Source organism: Capra hircus, chromosome 9 (genome assembly GCF_001704415.2).
Source record: "Capra hircus breed San Clemente chromosome 9, ASM170441v1, whole genome shotgun sequence".
Classification (NCBI taxonomy): domain Eukaryota; kingdom Metazoa; phylum Chordata; class Mammalia; order Artiodactyla; family Bovidae; genus Capra; species Capra hircus.
This window is the reverse complement of record NC_030816.1, coordinates 80,831,750-80,847,189: the sequence shown is the minus strand read 5'-3', so window position 1 is coordinate 80,847,189 and position 15,440 is coordinate 80,831,750. Positions and strand designations below refer to the sequence as shown.

Here is a 15,440-nt window from a genome sequence, read left to right as displayed (position 1 = left end):
CAATGTGAAGTGGGTTCTTTGCTAAGCAACTGAATTCAAATTTTTAACATTCTCTCCATTAGATTAATCAGCCTACTGCCTTCTCCTCACATACTATCAATGAAGACAAAAGATAATTTAACTCTGCTTTAAAAAATACTTTATCAGATATCAAATACTGATAATTTCACAAAAATCCAGAGGGGGTAAAAAGCTCCGAATACTGACATCAAAAAAATTGCTTCTGCCAAGAAAGTCAGAGAAAGATTATATTAATCCATTCTTATGCAATACACAAAGGAAAATGAACTCCAGTTCAAGATCCCTTACTAATATTTTGTAGGATGCTTGTGATTTGGGTACACATTTGTTTCAACGAAGGTCAGAATGCCTCAATTACATTTTAGCAAATACCAGTTATATTAGCAATTCCATTTACTATTTTTGCTAAAAAGAAGCAACACTGCTTTACAATAAAATGAAACTATTTAGAAAACGATACTATGTATATCAAACAACGTAACTATCAATATGAGAAAGATATTCATAGCTATATAAGAATAGTATTTTCCTAGCTGATAAACAGTCAATGATGTAAAGTGTCAAAGTGTTAGTTACTCAGTTGTATCCGACTCTTTGTGACCCCATGGACTATAGACCTCCAGGCTCCTATGTCCATGGAGTTTTCCAGGCAAGAATACTGGAGTGGGTTGCAATTCCCTTCTCCAGGGGATCTTCCCTACCCAAGGATGGAATAATTCTTTTCCATCTGAGCTACCAGGGAAGCACTCAGCTGGAAATACCCAAGATATGGACAGAATGACCTAAAATGGTTCTTCTCCATTTCTAGTTACATGAATCTAAAAAATATTGAAACTGTTCAAAGAAAAGTTCTTCCTCATGCAATAAATACACCATTGATGATATTTTCTGATGTTCTATCAAATCAGAAATCTATCGACACATTTTTTTCCCTAACTGAGAGAAAGAATAGGAGAGGAAAAGAAAAACAAGGTATCAAAAAGGCAAAAAGCACTCCTGAGACGAGAATAGTGAAGCCACTGTTAATACCACAATATAGTTCATTTGAGAAATCCAAGAACTTCAACCTCATAAGCCTATATACTTCTAAGAATTAAGTCATCAGTTCCAGATATACACTTAAAAAACAAATTGACTACAGAATATTGAATGAGAGGGAAAAAGAGTAAGGAATACATTAAACACTTTGCCTCTAAGACCAATTAGCACAGTAATTTTTAACATGTACTATGAAGTAAAAAGAAAAAATTGCAATAATAAAGTTCATACACCTTTTGACCTGATCTAGATTATTTTCAAACTTCTAGCAATGATGACAAAACATTTGGCCACAACGACTTACAAATGCTTCTCATCACACAGATCCTAAGTTACTAGAACAGACAAGTTTGTATTGAAAACCATTCAACAGCACAGTTGAATTCTTTGCTTTTATTTATTTTACAGCTTGATGTCTCATAATGAATGTATGTCCCTGCCATAAGCCAAGCCAAAGAATTTCCATAAAATACAACTCCACATGCTAGAATACCATATACTACCACAACACATATCCTTTCGTTCAACACCCATATGTTTGATTTGATATCTAATACTATATTTCACACGAGCATCTTTGCAGTTTGATTTGAAGCAGTTAGGGTAACACTTTGCCAGTGTTAAAATGACTGTAAAGCTCAGTCAACACAGCCAGCAACTCCCCTATGAATTGCACTTTAATATGTTGACTTTCTGGTTTACAGAAACCCTTACACACAATATGGAAGTATTATTTCAGGGCAGGGGCTGGGGGTCCTCTATTTTCTAAGCAAGACAAAGAGAGGACATACTGCAGGAGTCTCCTAACACTATGAGCAGCCATGAGCTTACTACATTCTTTAACCACCTATCCCAACTCTGAAAAGCATGGAAGCAAGGCAGGTGCAGGTGAGGCAGGTAGAATGGGTGGGGATGTAAGCAATTCCCAAAGGATCCGTAGCAACAATCTGCTGATTCCAATAAACGTCAGGGGGAAAACCATCAAAAGCACCTGCCTGGGAGATGTTGTTGCTCTTTTCCTCCATTAAAAATCTACTTGTTTTCCTTTTAGATACACTGTCTCATTATGTGGTACTGACTGACTGGTATCTAACCCTCTGAGAGCCTGGATAACTTGTTAAAGGGTACTGGTGGGCTATAAGACCTGGGGCCTAGAGCCAAGCAACTGCATGTGGCCCACTGTCCCTGCATGCGAGCCACAACCTAAGAGAGACAACTAAAATGCTCATTTACCTACAGAATTTCTGTATTAGAAATTTATGAAACCTAAATCCAAGTCGCCCTATACCTTAGTTGTGTGAATATTATCAATCACACAATAATATCTGTCTTACATCTCCATTTGCAAAATGGGGCTCCCTCTTCTATTGATTACCATTAATATTATAACCAGCAATATTATAATTCTACCTGGAATTCCACACATATTCTATTATTATTCATTAAACTATAAGTTGTAGAGCTATCTCTAAATACTAATTATTAACCGTTACCTTTAAAAACCAATTTCTAAACATAATACCTCAATTGTCAGGAACTACTGTCTTAATTTTTTAATACTCAATAATGTTTTTGCTTTAAATCAATTTAGATGTAGGTCTTTCAAAAATCTATTAGATGCTTTTCTGACATTTTAAACCAAACAATCATTATTCAGTTCAGTTCCGCTGCTCAGTCGTGTCTGACTCTTTGCAACCCCATGAATCACAGCACACCAGGCCTCCCTGTCCATCACCAACTCCCAAAGTCCACTCTGACTCACATCCATTGAGTCCGTGATGCCATCCAGCCATCTCATCCTCTGTCGTCCCCTTCTCCTCCTGCCCCTAATCCCTCCCAGCATCAGAGTCTTTTCCAATGACTCAACTCTTCGCATGAGGTGGCCAAAGTCCTGGAGTTTCAGCTTTAGCATCAGTCCTTCCAAAGAAATCCCAGGGCTGATCTCCTTCAGAATGGACTGGCTGGATCTCCTTGCAGTCCAAGGGACCCTCAAGAGTCTTCTCCAACATCACACTTCAAAAGCATCAATTCTTCGGTGCTCTGCCTTCTTCATAGTCCAACTTTCACATCCATACATGACCACTGGAAAAACCATAGCCTTGACCAGACGGACCTTTGTTGGCAAAGTAATGTCTCAGCTTTTGAATATGCTATCTAGGCTGGTCATAACTTTCCTTCCAAGGAGTAAGCGTCTTTTAATTTCAAGGCTGCGGTCACCATCTGCATTGATTTTGGAGCCCAAAAAAATAAAGTCTGACACTGTTTCCACTGCTTCCCCATCTATTTCTAATGAAGTGACGGGACCAGATGCCATGATCTTTGTTTTCTGAATATTGAGCTTTAAACCAACTTGTTCACTCTCCACTTTCACTTTCATCAAGAGGCTTTTTTAGTTCCTCTTCACTTTCTGCCATAAGGGTGGTGTCATCTGCATAGCTGAGCTTATTGATATTTCTCCCAGCAATCTTGATTCCAGCTTGTGCTTCCTCCAGCCCAGCATTTCTCATGATGTTCTCTGCATATAATTTAAATAAGCAGGGTGATAATATACAGCCTTGGCGTACTCCTCTTCCTATTTGGAACCAGTCTGTTGTTCCATGTCCAGTTCTAACTGTTGCTTCCTGACCTGCATATAGGTTTCTCAAGAGGCAGGTCAGGTGGTCTGGTATTCCCATCTCTTTCAGAATTTTCCACAGTTTATTGTGATCCACACAGTCAAAAGGCTTTGGCATAGTCAATAAAGCAGAAATAGATGTTTTTCTGGAACTCTCTTGCTTCTTCCATGATCCAGCGGATGTTGGCAATTTGATCTCTGGTTCCTCTGCCTTTTCTAAAATCAGCTTGAACATCTGGAAGTTCACGGTTCACATATTGCTGAAGCCTGGCTTGGAGAATTTTGAGCATAACTTTACTAGCATGTGAGATGAGTGCAACTGTGCAGTAGTTTGAGCATTCTGTGGCATTGCCTTTCTTTGGGATTGGAATGTAAACTGACCTTTTCCAGTCCCGTGGCCACTGCTGAGTTTTCATTATTAAGAAATAAATTGAAGAACGGAGATGTTAAGACAATGGATGCCCCAGAGCCAACTCCAAAAGTTGTCTGACCAAAGCTCAGAATAACTCTGGCCCCACACTGCTGGCTTCTCACATGCCATCAAGGCATTCAGCCACTGCTTGTCACTCTGACCTACATCTTTAACAGACTCTGCCGAGGACAGAGAAACCTACTATACTACACTGTCATGAAGGCCTGAAGGACCAGTGCATGAGGGAAGTACATTTTACTGTCTCAAGTTTTGTGAAATCAATTTTGGCTACTGTGAGTCTTTATTTATCTCTTACTTCATGAAAAAGCTGGCTTAAAGCTCAACATTGAAAAACCTAAGATCATGGTGTCCAGTCCCATCACTTCATCGCAAACAGATGGGAAATACTGAAAGCAGTGACAGATTTTATTTTCTTGGGCTCCAAAATCACTGTGGACAATGACTGCAGCCATGAAACTAAAACATGCTTTCTCCTTGGAAGGAAAGCTCTGACAAACCTGGACAGTGTATTAAAAAGCAAGACATCACTTTGGCAACATAGGTCTGTCTAGTCAAAGTGATGGTTTTTCCAATAGTGATGTATGGATGTGAGAGCCGAACCATAAAGAACTCCGAGTGCCAAAGAATTGATGCTTTCAAACTGTGGCGCTGGAGAAGACTCTTGAGAGTCCCCTGGACTGTAAGGAGATCTAACTAGTCAATGCTAAAGGAAATCAACCCTGAACATTCTTTGGAAGGACTGATACTGAAGGTGAAGATCCAATAGTTTGGCCACCTGATACGAAGAGCCAACTCACTGGAAAGGACGCTGATGCTGGGAAAGGTTGACAACAGGCAGAGAAGGGGATGACAGAGGATGAGATGGTTGGATGGTATCACTGACTCAATGGCATGAGTTTGAACAAATTCTGGGAGATAACGAAGGACAGGGAAGTCTGGCGTGCTGCAGTCCATGGGGTTGAAACGAGTTAGATACGACTTAGCAACTTAACAACAATGAAGATTACCGAACTGTTGGATTTAAGTGAAATTTAACCAAGAGTTACTGAGTTTCAGGAACTGCGTACTGAAAATTGAGGATACAAAGCACTTCTGTCTCAGATGCCATTCCTTCCCTGACCTGCCTAAACCACCATCATTCTCATGCCATTTCTGATTCTATTTTACCAGAGGGGAGATTATTAGATTTAGTCAGTTGACCTTTGACGTGTTTCTGTTTCTACTGTTTGTCTTCATCACTTAACTACACACTCCTATATCCGTGGCATGCCTCCTGGAAGAGGGCCTGCCACTCAATAAAGGGTTGTTGGATGAATAAATGAATGTCGTTCAATGGATTATTAAATAAAGTTAATATTACATAAAATTTTAAACTAAGGATGGAAAACACTGTAAAACCGCAATCACTTGTACCATCCAAGCCTTTGATACACATATGCTCAACCTAATCTAACAGACAAACACCCCAAACCTCATACTGACAGCAGCGGAGTAGCCTTGACCATTACCAGTATAGCACTGCTGCTGCTGCTAAGTCGCTTCAGTCGTGTCCGACGCTGTGTGACCCCGTAGACGGCAGCCCACCAGGTTCCCCCATCCCTGGGATTCTCCAGGCAAAAATACTGGAGTGGGTTGCCATTTCCTTCTCCAATGCAGGAAAGTGAAAAGTGAAAGTGAAGTTGCTCAGTCGTGTCCGACTCTTTGCGACCCCATGGACTGCAGCCTACCAGGCTACTCCGTCCATGGGATTCTCCAGGCAAGAGTACTGGAGTAGGGTGCCATTGCCTTCTCCAAGTATGGCATCACCACCCAGGAAATGTACTGGATATTTATCACTAAACGAAACCAAAAGGAAATCTCCAGAAAATGCCTATGATGTCTATTTGTTATTTAAAGATAAGAAAAACAAAAATTTCTCTCATTTCTAAATAAAGAGGATTTTGAAGTGGAACATGAGTACGCGATCATGCATGCTCAGTTGTGCCTGACTCTTTGCAATCCTGTGGACTGCAGCCCACCAGGCTCCTCTGTCTATGGGATTTTCCAGTCAAGAATATTGGAGTGGGTTGTCATTTCCTTTTCCAGCAATGTGTGCATACACAGTAACAAAAAAAGTTATCCTAATTTTCAAAGAAATGTGAATGCTTCCAAATAGTATTAGAGAGGGAAAGTATAGCTAAAAATCATTCATTTACTGTAAGTATTTGTTTTAGGAAACTACTCTGATAAAGGATATGATTAATAACTTTCAAATCTCTGTATCATGTTAAATGTGCAGAATTCCAGGCTCCATTTTTCATTTTACTTTTTACCCTGAACTCTGTTCATCCTTCAAAATTGAAGAAATAATAAGGTTTATATTCTCATCCTCTTCCTTCCTAAAGAAGTTTGATAAAAGGGTCACCCCAGTAAGTTTCAAGGTGCACTTCCCTAAGACCTAGCAATTCACTTTGTAAATACATCCCCATGAAACACTCCCATGTGTCCCAATAAGGATATTACATTGGACACTATTTACAAGTGCCAGAAAGAAGACATAATCTAATTCCAGCACAGTAGGTACATCAGAAAAATAGATTTTGCTATAGTCATACATGGAATTCTAATCATAAAGCGCACATTTTAGAGGCATCAGGTAGATTTACACCATTGTGCAACCATCACAACTATCCATCTCCAGAACTTCGCCATCCCAAAATGAAATTCTATTTCCATTAAACGGTAACTCCACTTGGGCTTCTCTAGTGGTTCAAACAGTAAAGAATCTGCCTGCAATGCAGAAGACCTGGGTTTGATCCCTGGGTCAGGAAATGCCCCAGAGGAGATAATGGCTGCCCACTCCAATAGTCTTACTTGGAAAATCCCATGAACAGAGAAGCCTGGCAGGCTACAGTCCACTGAGGTCACAGAGTTGGATACTACTGAGTGACTAGCACTTTCACTTTCAAGGTTCACCTATGTTATAGCATGTATCAGAATTTCATTCCTTTTTAAGGTTAAAAAATATTCCATTTTTAAATGCAAACAGTATTTTGTTTATCACGTCATCCATCATGGACACTGTGTTAGTCGCTCAGTCATCTCTGACTCTTTGCGACCCCATGGACTACAGCCCGCCAGGGACCTCTGCCCCTGGGATTCTCCAAGCAAGAATACTGGAGTGGGTTGCCATTCCCTTCTCCAGGGGATCTTCCAGATGCAGGGATCGAACCTAGGTCTCCTGCATTGCAGGCAGATTCTTTACCATCCGAGCCACTAGGGAAGCCTCAAGGATAAAATAAAAGGGTTCAATACTAGAAGGGTTGTTCTATCTTTTGATTACTGTGAATAGTTCAGTTCAGTTGCTTAGTAGTGTCCGACTCTTTGCAACCCCATGGACTGCAGCACATTAGGCTTCTCTGTTCATCACCAACTCCCAGAGCTTACTCAAACTCACGTCCATCAAGTCAGTGATGCCATCCAACCATCTCATTCTCTGTTGTCCCCTTCTCCACCCACCTTCAATCTTTCCCAGCATCAGGGTCTTTTCTAGTGAGTCAGTTCTTCACATCAGGTGGCCAAAGTTTTGGAGTTTCAGCTTCGGCATCAGCCTTTCCAATGAATATTCAAGACTGATTTCCCTTAGGATAGACTGGTCGGATCTCCGTGCAGTCCAAGAGAGTCTCAAGAGTCTTCTCCAACACCACAGTACAAAACCATCAATTCTTGGTGCTCTAGCTTTATTTAAAGTCCAACTCTCACATCCATACATGACTACTGGAAAAATCATAGCTTTGACTAAACGGACCTTTGTTGGCAAAGTAATGTCTCTGCTTTTTAATATGCTGTCTAGGTTGTGAACAGTATTGCTTATAAATATAAGCATTGTAAGTACTGCTTATAGTAGTAATAGTACTGTGAATAGTACTGCTATGAAAATAGGCATACAATTTATCTGTTCAAGCTTTTACTTTCACTTCTTTTACCCAGCCCAGAAGTAGAATTGCTAGATTGGTATTGTAGTACTGGAAAACACTCTTGAGAGTCTCGTGGACTTCAAGGAGATCAAATGAGTCAATCCTAAAGGAAATCAACCCTCAAATATCCATTGGAAGGAATGCTGCTGAAGCTAAAGCTCAATACTTTGGCTACCTGATATGAAGAGCCAACTCACTGCAAAGACCCTGAGGCTGGGAAATATTGAGGGCGGAAGAAAAGAGGGCAACATAGAACAAAATGGTTGGACAGGATCACCAATTCAACTGGCATGAATCTGAACAAACTTCAGGAGATGGTAAAGGACAGGGAAGCCTGGTGTGCTGCAGTCCATGGGATCTCAAAGAGTCGGACACAACTTATCAACTAAACACTAACAACAACAATAGTAGTTCTATGTTTAATTTTTTGAGAAATTGTCATACTGTTTTGTATAGCAGAATACCATTTTAAAATTCCTGCCAGCAGTGCACAAGGGTTCTAATTTCTCCACATCCATGACAACACCTGCTCTTTTGTTTTTGTAATAGCCATCGTAATGGGTGTGAAGTGGTATCACACTCATTACAGGTTTGCTTTTCATTTCCCTAATGATTAGTGATGCTAAGCATTCTTCCCAAGCTTATCAGTTATTTGTTTATTCTCATGGAAAACTATATTCAAGACTTTCACCCATTTTTTAAATTGGGTTGTTAGTTTTTTTGTTGTTGTGTGGTAGGAATACTTAATATATTTTGGATATTAATCCCATAAATGATACATGATTTCCAGATAGTCTCACCTCTTCTGAGTGCTGCCTTTTTGTTCTCATGATAGTGTGCTTTCATGCACAGAAGTTTTTAATTTTGATGTACTTCAATTTATCTTTTCTTTTGTTTCCTGTGCATTTGGTTTCATGTCCAATAAATCACTGCCAAATTTAAAGTCATAAAGCTTTCCCCTATGTTTTCTTCTAAGAATTTTATAGCTTTAGCTCTCATGTTTTTAGGTTTGACCCATTTTGAGTTAATTTCTATACACAGTGTAAGGTAAGGGTCCAACTTCAGGAAAAACTTATTTATAGTGTTAGTAGTCACAACAGTGGTTATGGGATAAAGGGACTAGCTAGAAAGAGGGATGAGCAAACTCCTGAAAGGAACAAAAATATTCTGTACCTGAACTGGTCTGGTAGGTTCAAAGTTGTACATTATTTGTCAAAACCCATCAAATCATACACTTAAGATTTGAGCATTTCATTGTATGTATATCTTTAAAATACGTACATACACTTACTGACAAAGAAGGTATCCAAAGTTTGTCAAACTTTTGACTTCACATTTTTTATAATGTATTTATGTCAAACCACTTCTGCTTTACTTACGCCTAGATGTAAATTTCCTATTTGATAATAAAAGAATAACTATTCCGAGATGCTTAACAGGGAGTTTTCATATTTTCAGTTTACATAATTCTAACCAACTCGATGAACATGAGTTTGAGCACACTCTGGGAGCTGGTGATGGACAGGGAAGCCTGGCGTGCTGCAGGCCATGGGGTCACAAAGAGTCAAACACAACTGAGCAACTAAACTGAAAATACTACATAGCAATTAATACTGAAATAATCACATTGAGTATGTAAATTCAAATATTTAATAAAAGTCGCAATATATATGGGCTTCCCAGGTGGCTCAGTGATAAGAATCCTGCTAATGCAGGAGACGATGGAGATGGGAACATGATCTCTGGGTCAGGAAGATCCCCTCGAGGAGGAAATGGCAATCTGCTCCAGTATTGTTGCCAGGATAATCCCATGGACAGAGGAGCCTGGCGGACTACAGCCCATGGGGTCACAAAGACTTGGACACAACTGAGCATGTACTGCGTGCACAATGCACAATATATAGAAACAGTATCTCTTTAACTCAGAATTCTGTTTTTGAGAATTTTACCTTAAGGGAAAAATATAAAACAAGTATGCAAAGATATGTGCAGCAAAAAGGTCACCACATCCCTATGACAGCACCCCCACTCAAGACCGAAACAGCCTAAATGGTTAAATATACATTAAGAGAGGCTGGTTTAAAGGAGGAGGGTAATGATATTTTATTCAATGAAATATCACAGAATCATTAAAATGAATGAATCTAATTGTACATATTATGTATTGAATAAGAAGAAAGCATGTCCGTGGATTACTGAGGAGGGACTTAAGGGGTAGCAGGTTATAAAACCATATACGTGCATGCATGTGTGATTCACTCCTGTCTCATTCTGGGATCCTATGGACTGTAGCCCTCCAGGCTCCTCTGTCCATGGGTTTTTCAAGGAAGAATTCTGGAATGAGCTGCCATTTCCTACTCCATACATACATTTTTTTAAATATGAAAATCTGTATATGAGTGGTAAGTATAGCATTAATAGCCCAGAAGTATATACATCAAATGTTATGTATCATTTCCTAAGCCAACTCTGAGTTTTTCATGAATCTAGAACTAAATGCAATTTCTTTTGGATTAATTATTGCTGTCTTTCTAAGAATTATCAGAAAAGTATATTATTATAATAATTTATACTTAATAGCAGATAGCCTCTTAATTTTTGTTTTTGACCATAAATTTGAATTCTTCCAGGCAAATTCTACAAAAAAGCAAAGCAAAAAGCAGAGGAAAAATCATGAGCTCATAGCAGCTACATTTTAGTCATCACTGTGGCAAATTCTACTGGCTTCCAATTTCACAGAAAGAGTAAATGCTATTTTTCATACGAAAAGACAGACTGAAAAGTCCCCACAGCAAGGAATTTAGATGCTGAGTCTATGCGTGTGTGAACAAATTGCAAGAGAAAATTTTATTATGTCAACATGTCCAGTCAAAAACAATGTGTTAGAAGGTAATAAAGTTTACAAGGTCAAAATCCTACAAATGCTCCACAATCTACCTACAGTCCTTTAAGGTAAGTTCCCAACTGGGACTTTTAAACAATTTAGGTGCTTTTAAAATTCACTTTCTTATTATAAAAAGAAAACTAAATCTTGTCCTTAAGCTTGCTTGGTGGGGGTGGGGGGAACTCCACAATTCCTGAAATTACTCCTTCACGTTTGAAAACTGAGAAACAATCAACAAATGTACACAGAATATTTACTGTTATGTACTTTACACTAAAGCTGTAAGTTCCTTCAGATTTCGTCCAGTTTCCCTTGAGTAACAGAAAAAAGACAACGTGGGGTTGGAAGAGTGGGCAGAGCAGTCCAGGGTCAAACAGTGCCTAAACTCCAACAGAACAGGCTTAATGACCAATCACACAAAGGAGCTGGTTACACAGCTCCCGTTGCTATGGAGCCCACTTCCATTTCTGTCCATGCCCTTGTTCCTAACAGATAACTTTCGGACCATAAACACTGCTGTTGTTTAACAGGCTGAAAGATAACCAATGTATCTGGGCTGCTTTAGCCCACTCCCTTAGTGTAAAAAAATTTTTTCTACTTCATATCAGAAAATAAATTTACTTTTTGGTTTGTGAAACTAAATTGAAAAGTTCTCATTTGTTATCAGCAATAGCTCTTCTCATGATAAATTCTGTTTTCTAAAGCTTCCTTATCAGGTACACACAATATAAGATTATAAACAGTGAGAATAATATACATGTAATCTCTCTTGGATTTTCTTTGTAATTATTAATTACCTATGAAATTTCACTGCTTATTCTAAGTCCAACTGCTCTATATTTAGCCAATCGCAGCTCAAGTGAATAGTAGGTCAGACCAACGTTTTGGAGAGTGAATTCGTGGCTGTGGGAACTAGTGGCAGTGCCTTTCATGACCTCAATTTCCGGAAGTCAGAGGTATGTCCTCAACAGCCTTTATTTCCTCTCCATAATCACTATTCTATTATCCACAAATTTATTTATACTCTTCTTAAATTAATTTATATTTCTAGTCCAGGCTACCTCTTGAGGGTAACAAGTTCTGGAACATTATTATCCATTTTGTAAAGTGCTACATCCTTCACTTTTCATAAAATGAACTCCAAGCTTCAAGGAGTGTCTGCTGTCCACTAATGCTAGTACCTGGAACTTGATTAACAAATGTATGGTCAGTCAATGCCAACCAACGCCTTCAAATCTCCTTGATCAGATTCCTTGTCAACTGCTTCCTGCCTTCAAGTCCCTTGATTATTTTCATTGCCTCATCTAAATTGCTTTCACTGTTAGCCTTCACCATGGAACAGCAGCTAAAATAGCATAAACGATTCCAAAGGCACAGCAAGCATGGCTGTACACAAAAGTAAAGTCACTTTTGTATTTACTTTTAAAAAGAAACCTCTACTACAAATCTTGTATTCTCTTCTACCTCCTAACTACAGATGCTTTCACCTTTCTTTCCAGGTCAGCCAATTCGAGGAGATTTTGTTTAAGCATTCATAAAATGCAGGCATTCACTGGCAGTAAAATGCTCCTCTCATTTACAACCAGTGTTGAAATAAAGTCTTACTGTACACAAAATTAACACACAAGTGTATAATTGTAGTTTTATGCTTAAGTGCCTTAATCATGCACTTTAAACACTTTCTTCCCAAGGATTCATCGAGGGCATTTGATATCACAGATTTATGAGGTCTACTGTGCGCTTCTTCGACAAAACAGAAGCATAACAAAAAATTTGTGGCCTCAGAGAGAAAGTAGTATGCAAAGTACAAGATGATAAAACTCATTCTAAACATTTTAGCTTAAAAAAAATCATATTTCCAACTCATATGAATGGGTAAGGGGTCAACCTAAAAGATTAATTCAGACTCCTTATTCTTGAAGCAAACAGAACCCGCATACCAAAACAAGTGGTCTCATCTTTCATAAATCATCATGGGGAGAAAAATTCACCTATGAGTCTATACGCCTTACTAATATAAATAGTAATAATAGCAGGAAAAAAATTTAATAGTAAAAGGAGCCTTGCTCATTTCTAATGCAGAAGCTTTGACAATTAGCTTATCAGTATTTACTTACATTTAAAACAAAATAAAAAGTAAGTATTTTCCATACCAAACACATGTAGTCATTTTTAAATCAGAGAATCAGAACTATGGAAATTCATCAGCATGGCTTGCATAAAGGCCGACTTCTCCAGAGCTCACAGTATGTACAGAAAGAAAAGAAGGGCCCTGAAAGCCATCTGTAGTAATAAATAGGTCAACTCTGCTAACAGAAGCAACATTTTCCTAGAAAACACCACTTAACAATAATTTTAAAGAAGAGAAGGAAGGAAAGAGGGAGGGCAAAAGAAGAGGCCTGAGCTGTCTCACAGGACCTCAGGTGTGTCCATTCAGCAAAGCACTTAACCTAGAAAACAGACACGTGATGTTGTTTATTTAGTAATGAATATATCTCACTGAAAAGCAACCTGGAGTTTCCATCTTTCTTGTCATATTACTGCCCAAACTGCAACAGGTAGTTCTGAATTGGTGACCATAATCTTTGAGTGGTTTCAATTCTTTAAAAATATATAAAGAGATTACAAAATCAAAAGTCAAAACAGTACAGCAGGACCTCACACACACATTCCAACAGCAGGGTTTTCTAACAAGACTTTAAGTGTGAGGCTACAGTATGCTCATGTTTTTAAAAACCACCACTTGGTCCACATGCACACGGTGAGAATACTATTTACTAGGTAAAAATGGAAAAACTCGGCAGTGCAACTGATGAGAACTATCTATAGCTTCTTGCCTAGCTGCCCTTCTGGCCACAGATTTCTATTTTCATAAAGCAGAACAGAGGAGCCAAGAGCTTTGCCACTTTCCCGTATAAACCCAGCTGCCAAAACGGATGTGCCAAAGGGGAATTTCAGAGAATTTTAAAGAGATAACCTCTGCTGAAGCTGCAATGTCAACTCTGTAACCGCATGACTGGAACATGTGCAGTGAATGCTAGATTGAAAGGACTGTTCTACTGGAGATAACCATGGAGCAGGGGAAATAGAGAAAACAGGGATTTACCAGAATCAGACTAGAATTTTAAAACAGCAAACGGAGAGACAAGCAGCTGGCATCTTCTGTGGACGGGAGCATGATGTGGGGGAGCATGAGGAGAGAGACGATTCACAGCAGGCCCTTTCTGCCTTGAGGATTTTATGCCACCCATTTAAATTCTGTGTGTGTGTGTGTACACGTATTTAAATTCCGTGTGTGTGTGTGTGATTTTTTTTCAAGAGTCAATGTGACTGTATTTTTCCAAGAGTCTAAGGTTTATCTTTTGAGGGTGAGGGAGTTAGTTGTTTTATATATCCTTTCTATATTTTTTCCTCTCCTGCTCCCCTGCAAAAACCAGAGAGGGAAGGAGGGAGGAAAGGAATGATTTTAGTAACTGAGTTCATAAAAATGTGAGTACATAACCACCAAGCCCCTCAAGAATGGACATCTAAAAAACACTATTATGTTAAAATGTGATCCTTTATAGTGTTCTATATCTTTTAAAGGAGAAACCTGTACTCATTAATCTATCCACCCTCAAATGTAAATGATATATATGGTAAAAAATGTATGAATGGAGAAAAATAATAGTAATGGTAATTCAGAAGGGTAAGACGGACTTCTCTACATAACACAGCCAAAACCCAAACCTGGCTTCCTCTGAGACTTCAGTAGACTGAAGGATCTAAGAATAGACAGTCCCAGGGGACGAGCCAGTATGGGGACCTTGACCGGCATTCTCCCCGAGTAGAGGCGCTGACACTGACTCCGAGAGGAGACAGCTGCAGGCTTTGTCCTGTGCTACCCAGAGACAGAACAGGCTTCAACCAACCATAACTAGCTGGCCACTTTTTGCCCTGACTTTCAGAATGAACTCATAACAAATAATGAGGACTGCAAATAAAGGAGTCCTTTTACACTGGGAGATGTTTCTACTACTTATTCACCCTCTCTAAAACATCAGTGATATCTTTCCTGAACCTCATGTGCAAAGGTAAGACTAGAGGAAATGTATATGCACATTAGTGGCTGAAAAACGGACTCCTTGCATTTTATTCCCTGGATCATAGTCTGAGATGGGTTGGGTGAAGAGGGCCGGTAGAAATGCTGAGAAACACAGGCAACACACACAGCCACATATTTGGATCATTAAGTTACTGTTTTAAGCTGAAAATATACATCCATCTCCCCATCCTCAGAAGGCTAAGCCTAATTACACTTTATTGTAAATTACTTTATCATGCACTATTAGAACTGGTAGGGATTTCAGAGATCACTGGTTCAACCCTCTCCTTCTTAGATCAAGAAGCTAGAGTCAAGGGTTAGGAAACCTGCACAATTTTACCCAGCTACAGTCACAAATAAAAACTATGGTCTCCACGCACACCCCTCCCCAACCAGGGCTCATTCCACTC

The 15,440-nt window shown here is 39.1% G+C and overlaps 1 protein-coding gene across 6 annotated transcripts in view; it reads right to left on the bottom strand.

The window, feature by feature from the left end:
* The window catches only part of ARID1B (AT-rich interaction domain 1B), a 425,587-nt gene that overhangs the window by 301,609 nt on the left and 108,538 nt on the right, over positions 1-15,440 (bottom strand). The gene's annotated exons all lie outside the window — the stretch shown is intronic.